The sequence below is a fragment of the Leucoraja erinacea genome, chromosome 26 (assembly GCF_028641065.1).
Source record: "Leucoraja erinacea ecotype New England chromosome 26, Leri_hhj_1, whole genome shotgun sequence".
Taxonomy (NCBI): domain Eukaryota; kingdom Metazoa; phylum Chordata; class Chondrichthyes; order Rajiformes; family Rajidae; genus Leucoraja; species Leucoraja erinaceus.
In genome coordinates, this window is record NC_073402.1 from 28,999,631 (window position 1) to 29,013,820 (window position 14,190).

A 14,190-nucleotide genomic window follows, 5' to 3' on the forward strand; every position below is an offset into this window, starting at 1 on the left:
CAGGCTCGATGGGCTGAATGCCCTACTCCTGCTCCTATTTTCTATATTTCTACAGGGATCTGGGCCAAATGCAGGCGTGGAACTAGATAGAGCAGGTTGGCCAGTTGCGCAGAAGTGTCTGTTTCTGTGTCTGAGAATAAGGTGCAGTGATAATTGGCTGGGAGTACGAAGCTGCGAATAGCATAGAGAGTTAGCATAGACTCAATGGGCCGAACAGCCTCCTGCTACTTCAGGAACAATGGAAGTGACGGACAGGTACAGCAGGATCTCGGGCAGGCATGTGCAGGACACAAGATCTTTCTTTTCTCCCTCCTGCCAGCATCAGCACATTAGAACTCGTGGCTGCCAGAATGCTGAAGCTTTTGTCAGCCACATAGCCAGGTATCAGAAGCTTGATGGTGAAATATTATCAGAGGCAAGGCATGAACATACAGGAAACCGCCACACCCTTGGGGCTCTGCACTTCAATTAGCTCCCAATCTCTCCAGAGCACTCTTCTAACTGGCACGATCGACAGTTAAAACCCCTTACGTAGTTTAGTTTAGAGATGCAGCGTGGAAACAGGCCCTTCGGCCCACCAAGTCCGTGCCGGCCAACAATCCATATACACTAGTTCTATCCTACAAGCCAGAGATAATGTACACAAACCGGCGAGCCTTTTGGATTTCAACGTGGGAGAAAACCGGAGCACCCGGAGAAAAACCCTCGTGGCCACAGGGAGAACGTGCAAACTCCGTACAGACAGCACACGTAGTCAGGATCCTACCTGGGTCTCTGGTGCTGAGAGGTGGCAACTCTGCCGCTGCACCGCCCTTAACTGAAAGAGCTCCACAAATATTTTCTCCACAAAAACTAAAAGATACTAGTGCGGGAATTCAATTCAATTCACGCACGGAAATTTCCTGGAATATTATGCAATAAAAATAATTTGATTTATTGGGTCTTTCTAAAAAAAAAACCTCGGTCCTGGTGATAATTGTGCAACGAGATCTGCAATAATTCAGGAACAGCACAAGAGTTCCATGAAATTGGTCGACTTCAGCAGGCTAGAGGCAAATAGTTTGCTCCCTGTCGGCATTCCAAAGGTTCCAGGAGCAGTATTGAGACAACATGTATAAGCACCCCGCCAGCTCGCAAGATGATTGGGACGATAGCTGGCAAAGGATATCGCAGGTCTGCCCAACTAATCAATCATGGCTGATCTTTAGGCCCCATCTTCCCTCCTTGCATCCAAAACCGTTTTAAAGCCCTCGTGCACAGGTTTATCGTTGTCACGTACATAGATACAGATACTGGCACAACTCCATCAACTCCCAACATACTGTACAACTCCTTCTGCAGTTGTACAGAGCCCTAGTGAGACCACACCTGGAGTATTGTGTATAGTTTTAGTCCCCCTAATTTGAGGAAGGACATTCTTGCTATTGAGGGAGCCCAGCGTAGGTTTACCAGGTTAATTCCCGGGATGGCGGGAATGTCATATGCTGAGAGAATGGAGCAGCTGGGCTTGTACACTCTGGAGTTTAGAAGGATGAGAGGGCATCTCATTGAAACATATAAGATTGTTAAGGGCTTGGACACGCTAGAGGCAGGAAACGTGTTCCCGATGTTGGGGGAGTCCAGAACCAAGGGCCACACAGTTTAAGAATAAGGAGTCAGCCATTTAGAACGGAGACGAGGAAACAGTTTTTCTCCCAGAGAGTGGTGTCTGTGGAATTCTCTGCCTCAGAGGGTGGTGGAGGCAGGTTCTCTGGATGCTTTCAAGAGAGAGCTAGATAGGGATCTTAGATATAGCTGAGTCAGGGGATATGCGGAGAAGGCAGGAACAGGGCACTGATTGGGGATGATCAGCCATGATCACATTGAATGGCGGTGCTGGCTCGAAGGGCCAAATGGCCAGCTCCTGCACCTATTGTCTATTGTCTAAAGCCAGCAAGTGACGGTGAAGGATAGTCCGAGGGTTACCAAGGAGGTAGATAGTAGTTCAGTACTGCTCTCTGGTCCTGGTAGGATGGTTCAGTTATCAGGCAACTAAATCACCCTACCACAACCAGCGAGCTGTGCTGAACTTCCATCTACCTCTTTGGTAACCTTCAGTTTACCCTTGAATGGACTTTGGACAAAAACGCTGGAGGAACTCAGGGGGTGAGGCAGCATCTATGGAGAGAAGGAATAGGTGACGTTTCGGGTCGAGACCCTTCTTCAGACTGACTGAGTCGGAAGAAGGTCCTCGACCCAAAACCTCGTCCATTCCTCCTCTCCATAGATGCTGCCTCGCCTGCCGAGTTCCTCCAGCATTTTTGTCTACCTTCGATTTTTCCAGCATCTGCAGTTCTTTCTTAAACACTTGAATGGGCTTTACCTTGCACTAAACGTTATTCCCTTATCATGTATCTATACACTGTGAATGGCTCGATTGTAATCATGTATTGTCTTACTGCTGAGCGGCTAGCACACAACAAAAGCTTTTCACTGTACCTCAGTACACGTGGCAATAAACTAAACTGAACTAAACCGTGAAAAACGTAATTTTAGAAACCATTCTATCAACATGGGCGACGTTTTGGGTCAAGACGCTTCCTCAGACCCTGAAGAAGGGTCTTGACCCGAAACGTCACCCATTCCTTCTCTCCAGAGATGCTGCCTGTCCCGCTGAGTTACTCCAGCTTTTCGAGCCTGTCTTGGGTTTAAACCAGGGGGTGCAGCAGCATCTATGGAGCGTAGGAAATAGGCAAAGTTTCGGCCCGAAACCCTTTGGGTTTCGGCCCGAAAGTTTGCCTATTTCCTTCAGGCAAGCACCTTGTAAGTGAATACTTGGCCAATAAACTTAGAAACGTAAAACTTAAAACTTTGGTTTAAACTAGCATCTGCAGTTCATTTATCCCACCCATCACTAAGTGGCTTTGGCCTGCATGGGCACAATGGGCCGAAGGGCCAGCTTCCATGCTTTATCTCTATAACTGATAACTAATCCCGACTTGAAGGTGCGTCAGGATTCCTTCACCATCAATGTGCCCAGTTTCTGGACCTCCTTGCCCAATGGCAGAAGAGGTGCCTTCATCAGGACTGGAGTAGATCAGACGACTGGCTCACCATCGTCTAGTCAAAGACCGTACGTGCCCACATCCCATAAACACACAATAAAAGAAAGGAAAGTTTGTTCTCTCATGCACAGGAAGCTACAATGCCAATGTAGGCTTTTGTCCAACCAGGTCCCTACTTCCAACGTTTGGCTAGCCTGCTCAATTCTCTGAAGTGTGGCTTGAATCCACAACCCCCGATTCACACACGACAGTGCCATTGTCCAAGCCTCAGAGGCATTGAATGCCCCAAGCCACAATACAATGTTCTACTGGTCTGTATGATTGTCCAAACACTCCTTTTAAACAGGCTCCCTTCCACACTTCCCATCTAACGAGTCACCGAGCCACAAAGGTGCAGACGATACAAGATGGCACAGCGGGTAGAGCTGCTGCCTCACAGCACCAGAAACCCGGGTTCGATCCTGACTACGGGTGCTGTCTGTACGGAGTTTGCACGCTCTCCACGTGGGTTTTCTCAGAGATCTTCAGTTTCCTCCCACACTATAACGAACTGCGGGTTTGTTGGTTAATTGGCTTTGATATAAATGTAAAATTGTCCCCAGGGCATATAGGGTAGAGTGACTGTGCAGAGATCGTTGGGCAGTGGGTCTGTTTGCACGCTGTATCTCTAAACTAAACCTCAAGTCCAATATCTAGCTCCAACAGACGGCATTTGATTCGGGCTTGCCAGAGACTCACAGCTTAGACAATGGAAGAGATGCAGACAGAGTCTCCAAGCCCAAGCCATAACTTGGATAGGCCAGAAACAGACTGCGCTGCCAACCCTGTCTTAAAGGACCAACAACATTCACAAATCACGGTGGCGCAGCGGTAGAGTTGCTGCCTCACAGCGCCAGAGGCTGGGGTTCGATCCCGAGTACGGAATTTGTATGTCCTCCCTGTGACCTGTGTGGGTTTTCTCCGGGTGCCCAGGTTTCCTCCCACACTCCAAAGGCGTACAGGTTTGTCGGTCAACTGTAATTTGTCCCTAGTGCTAATGTGCAGGGACCGCTGCTCGGCATGGACTCGATGGGCCAAAGGGCCTTTTTCCGTGTTGCATCTCTATAAACTTTTACGCAGGAGGGCACCTCAAGCCTCTGTGGCACAGAATCCAAAATGGACCCAGTGCATTCCAGAGCTGGCAATGGGATAAGACTGCTGGTGGTACCTCTGCCTCACAGCACCAGAGACCCAGGTTCGATCCTGGCCTCGGGTGCTGTCTGTGTGGAGTTTGCACCTTCTCCCTGTGACCGCGTGGGTTCATCCAGGTGCTTCGGTTTCCTGCCACACTCCAGTGTCGTGCGGGCTTGTAGGTTAATTGGCCGACGTCCGCAAATTGCCCCTCAGCGTGTGCAGGGAGTGGATGAGAAGGTGGGACAATGCAGGACTAGGGTGAACGGGTGATCGATGGTCGGCATGGACTCAGTGGGCCGAAGGGCCTGTTTCCGTGCTGTGTGTCTGAAGTGAACTAGCATTGATGTGGACAGGCGTCAGATAATGAGGGTTGCTGCCTGCCAACAGGCAGGGATCTAACACATTGCTACACTGCCCCTGGCCCCTTTCAACTCTCACCCTCTCAAAGATAGAGGAGTCAGGGGATATGGGGAGAAGGCAGGAACAGGGTACTGATTGTGGATGATCAGCCAAGATCACATTGAATGGCGGTGCAGGCTCGAAGGGCCAAAAGTGGCCTACTCCTGCACCTATTGTCTATTGTCAATATGAATCTAGGTTAGTGGACTAAAGTCGGTCGGACTGGGGTCTCTGGCGCTGTAAGGCAGCTGCTCTTCCGCTGTGCAACCAGGCTGCCCTTGAGTGCCTCAATATCAGGTTTGCAGAATCAGTAACACACATTAGGATAGCTTGGGCATGTTAGTGTAAAAGGCTACAGGAATGCAGATTACTGATGCTGGTCTAATGTGTGGCTGGCGAGGAAATAAAGTCAATGGACACATGGAGATTGTAAAAAATAACCAAATACAAAAGAGTAGGTAGACAAAAATGCTGGAGAAACTCAGAGGGTGAGGTAGCATCTATGGAGCGAAGGAAATAGGCAACGTTTCGGGCCAAAACCCTTCTTCAGAAGAAATCTGCTCAACAGCTGATGAATTTTCCTTCAGAAAATGCTTCTGCTTTGAAGCAATTTTAAGGGGGGAATCAATTTTAGAGTTCAGATGGACAGCATGGAAACAGGCCCTTCGGCCCATCGAGTCCATGCCCACCTTCGATTCCGTTCGCACTTGTTCCTATGTTATCCCACTTTCCCATCCACTCCCTACGCACGAGGGGCAATTTTAGAGGCCGACTAACCTAGAAACCAGGAAAACATTGGGATGCGGGTGGAAACCGGAGCACCCTGAGGAAACCCACGTGGTCACAGGGAGAACATGCAAACTCCACGCAGTCAGCACCCGAGGTCAGGATCAAAACCCGGGTTTCGGGCGCTGTGGAATTCATTGCCACCGACCTCGGGAAGAGATTATGGGAGAGTCTAGGACCAGAGGACACAGCCTCAGAATTAAAGGGCTTTGAGGAGGTGAACCTGTGGAATTCATTGCTGCAGACGGTTGTGGAGGCCATGTCGGAGGCTATTTTTAAGGCAGAGATAGATAGATTCTCAATGAGTACGAGTGTCAGAGTTTATGGGGAGAAGGCAGGAAAATGGGGTTAGGAGGGAGAGAGAGAGATCAGCCATGATTGAATGGCGGAGAACACTTGATGGGCCGAATGGCCTAATTCTACTCCTATCACTGATGACCTTATGTGAGGCAGCAACTCTACCAGCTGTTCCGCCTCAATTTCCTCTAAAAAAAAAAAGAACTTTCTAATGCCCTGAAGAGAAATCCTACATATAGCAAATGCGAAATGTCAGTTAAGCTGTAAAGGAACAAGGCCGGCAGGATATTCAGGTTCTTGCCTTACGCCATCATTCAAAAATAGTTGATGTATTACCGTGACTCCAAATTCCCTGTACTAGCCAATTATGCCTGAAAAATCCATCAAACCCTCTGGAAGCGATTCAGTGGCAAAGTCCCCCACAACCTCTTTGGTGGAGAATTCACTAACGTCAGGGTGAAGCTGTTTCTCTTCATCTCCCGTCCAAACGGCTAACTCATGAGTCATTAGGCCATTCGCCCCACAGCGTCTGCTCTGCCATTGGATCACGGCTAATCTATTCTCCCCTCAACCCCATTCTCCCGTCTTCTCCCTGTTGCCTTTGACGTCCCCGCTAATGAAGAACCGATTGCCCGGACAGCTTACAACCCCCTCTCTCCGTCCCTTCCTCACCCTGGTCATCGTACTAGTTTCACTGTTGTCCTGCTGAGTTTCATTGTCTGTGTAACTCGTTAGCACCACAGCCAACAACAGATCATTGTGGGCTCTAAATTTCCTTGTTCATTGTTACTTTTTTGCATCTCCCTAATTCATGTATTCTATATGTCTCTCTCTCTCTACATCACCATCTATATCTCTTGTTTCCCCTTCCCCCGGCTCTCAGTCTGAAGAAGGGTCTTGACCCGAAACTCCACCCATTCCGTTTCCGCCTGTCCCGACGAGTTACTCCAGATTTTTGTGTCTATCTTCTGTTTAAACCACATCTGCAGTTCCTTCCAAAATAACCTGTAGGATAGTGTTAGTGTGCGGGAATCGCTGGTCAGCACGGACTCGGTGGGCCGAAGGGCCTGTTTCCACGCTGTATCTCCAAACTAAATACCACGCTGCCTAAAAAATGCCCAATGTCTTGGCCTCCACCGCCATCCGAGGCAATGAAATCCTCAAATTCGCCACCTCCTGGTTAAAGAAATTCCTCCTCATGTCCATTCTAAGGCATGTCCTTTTATTCTGAGGCTGTGCCTTCTGGCCCGAGATTCTCACATTGCAGGAAACATCTTTCGCTAGGCTTTGTCCAGCCAATTCCTCTTTTCCAGCTTCCCCCGCCCTCAAGTACAATCAGTCTGAAGAAGTGTCCCGACCCGAAACGTCACCTGCTCAATTGCCACCACAGATGCTGCCGAACCCGCTGAGTTACTCCAGCACTTCAAGAGTTGATCGAGAGCCAAGAAAGTTTGTGATACAAATCGAAAATGAACCAATTATATTCTTACTTGCAGCAAAACAAGGTTAATTCCCGGGATGGAAGGTCTGTCATATGCTGAGAGAATGGAGCGGCTGGGCTTGTACACTCTGGAGTTTAGAAGGATGAGGGGAGGATCTCATTGAAACATATATGATTGTTAAGGGCTTGAACACGCTGGAGGCAGGAAACATGTTCCCGATGTTGGGGGAGTCCAGAACCAGGGGCCACAGTTTAGGAATAAGGGGTAAGCCATTTAAAACGGAGACGAGGAAACACTTTTTCTCACAGAGAGTGGCGAGTCTGTGGAATTCTCTGCCTCAGAGGGCGGTGGAGGCAGGTTCTCTGGATGCTTTCAAGAGAGAGCTAGATAGGGCTCTTAAAAATAGCAGAGTCAGGGGATATGGGGAGAAGGCAGGAACGGGGTACTGATTGGGGATGATCAGCCATGATCACATTGAATGGCGGTGCTGGCTTGATGGGCTAAATGACCTACTCCTGCACCTATTGTCTATTGTCTATAAAACAGGTCTGCAAACGTGGTACTGATAGGTAACACAATGAACAAAAGTTCAGTAAAAACTCAGACTGATTTACTCAAGATTAGTTTTACACTAATTTTGGGATTAATTCAAGATTACAGCGACTGCCATTCCTTGTGCCCCCAAATCAATTGGCTAGCCTGCCTTAACGTTGAGCTGAAGATTGCCAACTAGTGCTGGAGTAACTCAGCAGGTCAGGCAGAATTCTCTGGATAAAATGAATAGCTGATGTTTTGGGTCAGAACCCTTCTTCAGACTGAAACGCCACCTATTCTTTTTCTCCAGAGATGCTGCCTGACCTGCCGAGTTACTCCAGCATTTTGTGTCCATCTTCAGTATTAACCAGCATCTGCAGTTCCTTCCTACACATCAATATTGAGTCTGAAAAAGTTCATAAGGTAGATGCAGGAAACGTGCTCCTGATGTTGGGGGGGAATCCAGAACCAGGGGCCACAGTTTAACAATAAGGGAGTTGGCCATTTAGAACAGAGATGAGGAAAAACTTTTACACCCAGAGAGTTGTGAATCTGTGGAATTCTCTGCCTCAGAAGGCAGTGGAGGCCAATTCTCTGGATGCTTTCAAGAGAGAGTTAGATCGAGCTCTTAAAGATATCAGAGCCAAGGGATATGGGGAGGAGGCAGGAACGGAGTACTGATTGTGGATGATTTGCCATGATCACAATGAATGGCGGTGCTGGCTCGAAGGGCCGAATGGCGGTGCTGGCTCGAAGGGCCGAATGGCCTATTCCTGCACTTGTTGTCTACTGTCATAAGATCACGTGATAGTTGCAGAATTAGGCCATTCGGCCCATCAAGTCCACTCCGCCATTCAATCATGGCTGATCTATCTCTCCCTCCTAATCCCATTCTCCTGCCTTCTCCCCTGACACCCGAACTCATCATGAATCAATTCTGTTGCAAAGAATTCCACAGATTCAACTCGCTCTGACTAAAGAAATTCCTTCTCTTCGTCCTTTAATTCTTAGGTTACGGCCTCTAGTCCTAGACTCTCCCACTAGTGGAAACATCCTCTCCACATCCACTCTATCCAAGCGATTTCACTGTTCGTAATTGTAGTAGCAATGTTGAAGATGGATACAGAAAGCAGGAGCAACTCAGCTAATATCATCTGCTTTGATCATGCCGTTTTCACACCTTGCTCTTCCATATCTTTAGACTTCCCTCTCTGACAGTCTGAAGGGTCTCGACCCGAAAATTCATCCAGTACCTCTCTCCAGTGATGCCGCCTGACCCGCTGAGTCACTCCAGCATTTTGGGTCTATCTTCGGTGTAAACCAGCATCTGCAGTTCCTTCCTACACACTAGAACGGGTCAGGCAGCTTCTATGGACAAAAGGAATTGGTGGCGTTTCGGGTCAAGACCCTTCTTCAGACTGAGAGTCGGGAGAGAGGGACGCGAGAGGCATGAACATGTAGGTTGTTAGGCTGTGTGGGTGAGTTTACTCTTTTGCATAATGAACAGGATATACAGGTAAATAAGACAAGAATGTACATGCAGCTGGGTGAATCAGACTGACTGGCTCGCGTTAGATGCTGGTTAAATGCATAAACACATTGCCTGTCTGTGTCACAGTGTCGATCCTCCATTAGCTCAATTACACAACATAGCAGGGGCGAGACAGTTTCTTCCCAGCTGTTATCAGGCAACTGAATCATCCTACCACAACCAGAGAGCAGCGCTGAACTACTATCTCCCTCACTGGTGAACCTCAGACAGTACTTGATCGGGCTTTACCTTGCACTAAATGTTATTCACTTATCATGCATCTAAACACGGTAACGGGATCGATTGTAATCATGTATTGTCTTTCCGCTGACTGGTTAACTCACCAGTCACCGATCTCACCAGGGACTAACTTTACTGCATCATTCTACTGCGTTTTATTTTCCCTTTTTCCTTCCGCCCACAATATTTAATATCTAAAAGAATATGTGATTCTGTTCCATTTTGTTTGTAGTTTGATTGTTTGTTTGTTTTTGCACAAAGTCCGCGAGCATCGCCACTTTTCATTTCACCGCACATCTGGTATGTGTATGTGACAAATAAACTTGACAATAAACTAAACTGAACTGGACGCTGGGGCAGCACTGTGGCACAGCGGTAGAGTTGCTGCCTTACAGCGCCCACAGCACTAGAGACACTGGTTCGATCCCGACTACGGGTGCTGTCAGTGCGGAGTTTGTACTTTCTCCCCGCCACCGAGGGGACAGAGAGAACGGTCTCTGCGGAAAGCAGAAAGGGGTGGAGATGGGAAGATGTGGCCAGTAGTGGCAGTGTTGGAGGGGGGATCTTATAGAAACGTACAAAATTCTTAAGGGGTTGGACAGGCTAGATGCAGGAAGATTGTTCCCGATGTTGGGGAAGTCCAGAACAAGGGGTCACAGTTTAAGGATAAGGGGGAAATCTTTTAGGACCGAGATGAGGAAAACAGTTTTCACACAGGGAGTGGTGAATCTGTGGAATTCTCTGCGACACAAGGTAGTTGAGGCCACAGTTCATTGGCTATATTTAAGAGGGAGTTAGATGTGGCCCTTGTGGCTAAAGGGATCAGGGGGTATGGAGAGAAGGCAGGTACAGGATACCGAGATGGATGATCAGCCATGATCATATTGAATGGCGGTGCAGGCTCGAAGGGCCGAATGACCTACTCCTGCACCTATTTTCTATGTTTCTATGATTACATGCTGGTGATTATATGCAAAAATGTTGGAGGATTATATGCTGTATGCAACAGCCGATGGGGTGTTAGGTGAGGACAAGTGGAACTCTGTCCTTGTTGCGAATCGGGTATATGGAGGGGGGGGGGGGGGGGGGGGGGGGGGGGGAATGGGGGGGGAAGGGGGAGCTGGAGCGGTGCTGCTGCGGGATATTGAGGAGACCCTAGCGAGATCCTCATCTATAATGGAAGAGGGGAGCCCCCATTTCCTAAAGAATGAGGACATCTCCGATGATCTAGTACGGAAAACCTTATCCTCGATGCAGATGCGGCGTAGATGGAGGAATTGGGAGTTGGGGGATAGAGTCTTTACAGGAAGCTTATGCAAATCTCCCCATAATTATAGTATTAATTGAGGATATCCTGGAGTCAGTAACCATGGGACATATTTTTCGTGTCACTGTGCAGTCATCCCGGGATGATTTAGAACCATGTGTAGGAAGGAACTCCCTGACCCTCTGAGTTACTCCAGCATTTTGTGCCCTATCTTTGATCTAGAACCTTGTTTGTTAATGGGCACAAATGTATCTGCATTAGTGAACCTTTGAAGGATATTTTGTTTTACATGTAGTGGATAGGTTGGAGGAAACTGGAGGAGTAAAATGACTCCAGGGTAATTGGACGACACTAGATAGTGTACAAGAGGAACAGACATCTCAATAGACAATAGGTGCAGGAGGAGGCCATTCAGCCCTTCGAGCCAGCACCGCCATTCAATGTGATCATGGCTGATCATCCCCAATCAATACCCCATTCCTGCCTTCTCCCCATATCCCCTGACTCCACTATTTTTAAGAGCCCTATCTAGCTCTCTCTTGAAAGCATCCAGAGAACCTGCCTCCACTGAGGCAGAGAATTCCACAGACTCGCCACTCTCTGTGAGAAAAAGCGTTTCCTCGTCTCCGTTCTAAATGGCTTACTCCTTATTGTTAAACTGTGGCCCCTGGTTCTGGACCCCCCCCCCAACATCGGGAACATGTTTCCTGCCTCTAGCGTGTCCAAGCCCTTAACATCTTGTATGTTTCAATGAGATGCCCTCTCATCCTTCTAAACTCCAGAGTGTACAAGCCCAGCTGCTCCATTCTCTCAGCATATGACAGTCCCGCCATCCCGGGAATTAACCTTGTAAACCAACGCTGCACTCCCTCAATAGCAAAAATGTCCTTCCTCAAATTGGGGGGACCAAAACTGCACACAATACTCCAGGCGTGGTCTCACTAGGGCTCTGTGCAACTGCAGAAGGACCTTTTTGCTCCTATATTCGATTCCTCTGATTATAAAGGCTTCAAGGTTATTGAAACACGTTTGCAGTTTGATGGTACACAAAAATGCTGGAGAAACTCAGCGGGTGCAGCAGCATCTATGGAGCGAAGGAAATAGGCGACGTTTCGGGCCGAAACCCTTCTTCAGACTGACCTTCCTTCAGACTGCCGTCTACTGCAGTTTGATGGAACCGACACTGAAATGAAATGTGACGGCCAGGGGGAAGAGGTTTCACTCGCCATCTCTTGCCCCTTCACCCAAACTGCGGACACCATATCGCGTCCCAGTTCACTCGGACAATGGAGGGGGGGGGGGGGGGGGGGGGGGGGGGGGGGGGAGAGAAGAAACCGGCCGGCAACGACTGCGCCAAACGCTTGCTGCATCTGCTAGCTGTTCTGCAGAGGCAGTGTCGCACGGTACAATGCTACTGGGCCCACTATGCGGCTATACACACACACACACAGGGATCCACAGTGAGTGAGAGAGAGAACACACACACACAGGTCTACAGAGAGTGAGTGTGTGTGTGTGTGTGCGCATTGGGGAACGCTGGAATCCGGTACAATATTTTATTCCGCCGTCATTGGCAGACCTCGCCCTCTCTCTACTGCAGCAGAACTTTTTTTTTCCCCGGGACTTTCCTGCCGCAGTCACTTGTGGAGGAGCCGGGGAGGAAGAGGAATGCCGGTGGTTTAACCCTGTGGTCCCCGCACGCCGGCCGGCTGCGCTGGGAACTAGTGGCCTGGCTGCTGCGAGACACCCGGGAAGCTGCCGCCTTCCCCCCGCCGGCCCGCTCGCTGTCACCCCCTTTGACCCACTCCCCCTCTCGCTTACTTTCCCCCCTCACCCTCGTCCCTCTCTCCCTTTCCGCCTCCCTGCCTTCTCACGGTTTTCTTCCCCTCTCCTGCCCGGTCACCCCCCGCTCCATTCCTCCACTCTGTAGATCCTTCTCGTCCTTCTCCACGTACAACCATTCCTCTCCCTGCTATTCCACCCTTCTCTTTCCCCCTGTATTGCTCCACAATTGACTTTCTCTCTCCCCTCTCCTTGTCTCCCCTTTACACTTTTTCCCCTCTTTCTGTCCCAACCTGTCTTCCATTTGCCCGTTCCCCCCTCTCTCTCTCTATCCACTCTTGCCCCTTCCAATCTCCTGGTCTCCCTCGTCGCTGCCTTTTCAACTCTTCTCTTCCCCCTCTCTCTGCCCCCACCTGCCCTACCTTCCTTGCCCAATTTCTCCCCACCTCTCCTTGCCTCCGACCTCCCAGCCTTTTCTCTCTGCTCCTTCCTCACCTGCCCTGAGCACTGGTTAGAAACACACACACACACACAGACACACTTAGCTCGCAAAACTTACAGCGCCAGTGAAGCAGTTTTGTTCTCTTACCTTAAACTCTGGAAACAAGTCTTTAGGAGAGCCGGGTGCCACTACTTGTTTTTTTAAAACTCCCTTTCGATCGCCTTCTTGGTAAAAGTCCTAGCGAAGTACTTTTTGTCCCCCTCCCCTTGATGTGAGAGAGTTGGGGAGGGGGGAGGGGGGTTGTTCAACACATCTCATCACATCTCTCCCCAGACCCAGTTCCAAGCTCTCAAACCCAATTCCCAGCCACCAGCTCCAAGGTCCCAGTTCCCAGTCTCCCAGCCTGAATGCGGATTGCAACAATGAAAGGTGAATGCGTGCGAAAGCCCCGGCCTCCCGAAGCGCTGACGTCACCCGTGCCCATATAAGGAGCTGTCATTAGCATGGGCGGCCGGCCATTGGCTGCGCGCTGCGCCCGGGGGCAGCCCCTGACGTCATCCGTGCCCTTATATGGACCTGCCATGAACCAGGGCGGCTGGCGATTGGCTGCGCCCGGGGGCGGCCCCTCCCCCCCCCCCCGGAGAAGAGATTGCAACAACACGGAGCCCGAGCCGCCTGCAGGAAGCGCCGAGTCTGGGGCTCAGGAGGCCCCTGTACAGCCAGCCAGCCAGCGGAACTCTTCTCAACGCCATTGTTTCTCCCACACTTAGTCCCAAGTCCCGAGTGTGGATTGCAGTTTCTACACCTCCCTCCACTCCAAACATCTAGATCTTTGCTCCATTCCACCCCTTCCTTCCCTTCCCTCCTCCTTCCTCCCCTCCCCTTCCCCCTCCCTCCACTCCCTCCCTCCCTCCCTTCCCCCACTCCAGCCACTCCCTTCCTCCCCCTTCCCCTCCCTCCACTCCCTCCCCCTCCTTCCTCCCTCCCTCCTTTCCCCCTCCCTCCAATCCCCCCCCTTTCCACTCCACCCCTCCCTTCCCACCCCTCCTCCTCCTCCCTCCCCTCCCTCCCCTTCCACCCCCTTCCTCCTCCCTCCCTCCACCCCCTCCCCCTCCCACTCCACTCCCTTCCCCCCCACCCCACCCCTTCCTCTACTCCCATCCCCTTCCTCCTCCCCCCCTTCCTCCTCCCTCCCTCGATACCTTTACTCCCTCCCTCCACACCCCCCCCCCCCCACCCCCACCCTTTCCACT

The 14,190-nt window shown here is 50.2% G+C and overlaps 1 protein-coding gene across 1 annotated transcript in view; it reads right to left on the reverse strand.

Moving 5' to 3' along the window:
* luzp1 (leucine zipper protein 1) overlaps positions 1-13,493 on the reverse strand; it is an 86,516-nt gene extending 73,023 nt beyond the window's left edge. The window contains exon 1 of the mRNA XM_055656594.1: positions 13,085-13,493. The gene's annotated coding sequence lies outside the window, so the exon portion shown is untranslated. The remainder of the gene's footprint in view (positions 1-13,084) is intronic.
* Between the last annotated feature and the right edge of the window lie 697 nt (positions 13,494-14,190).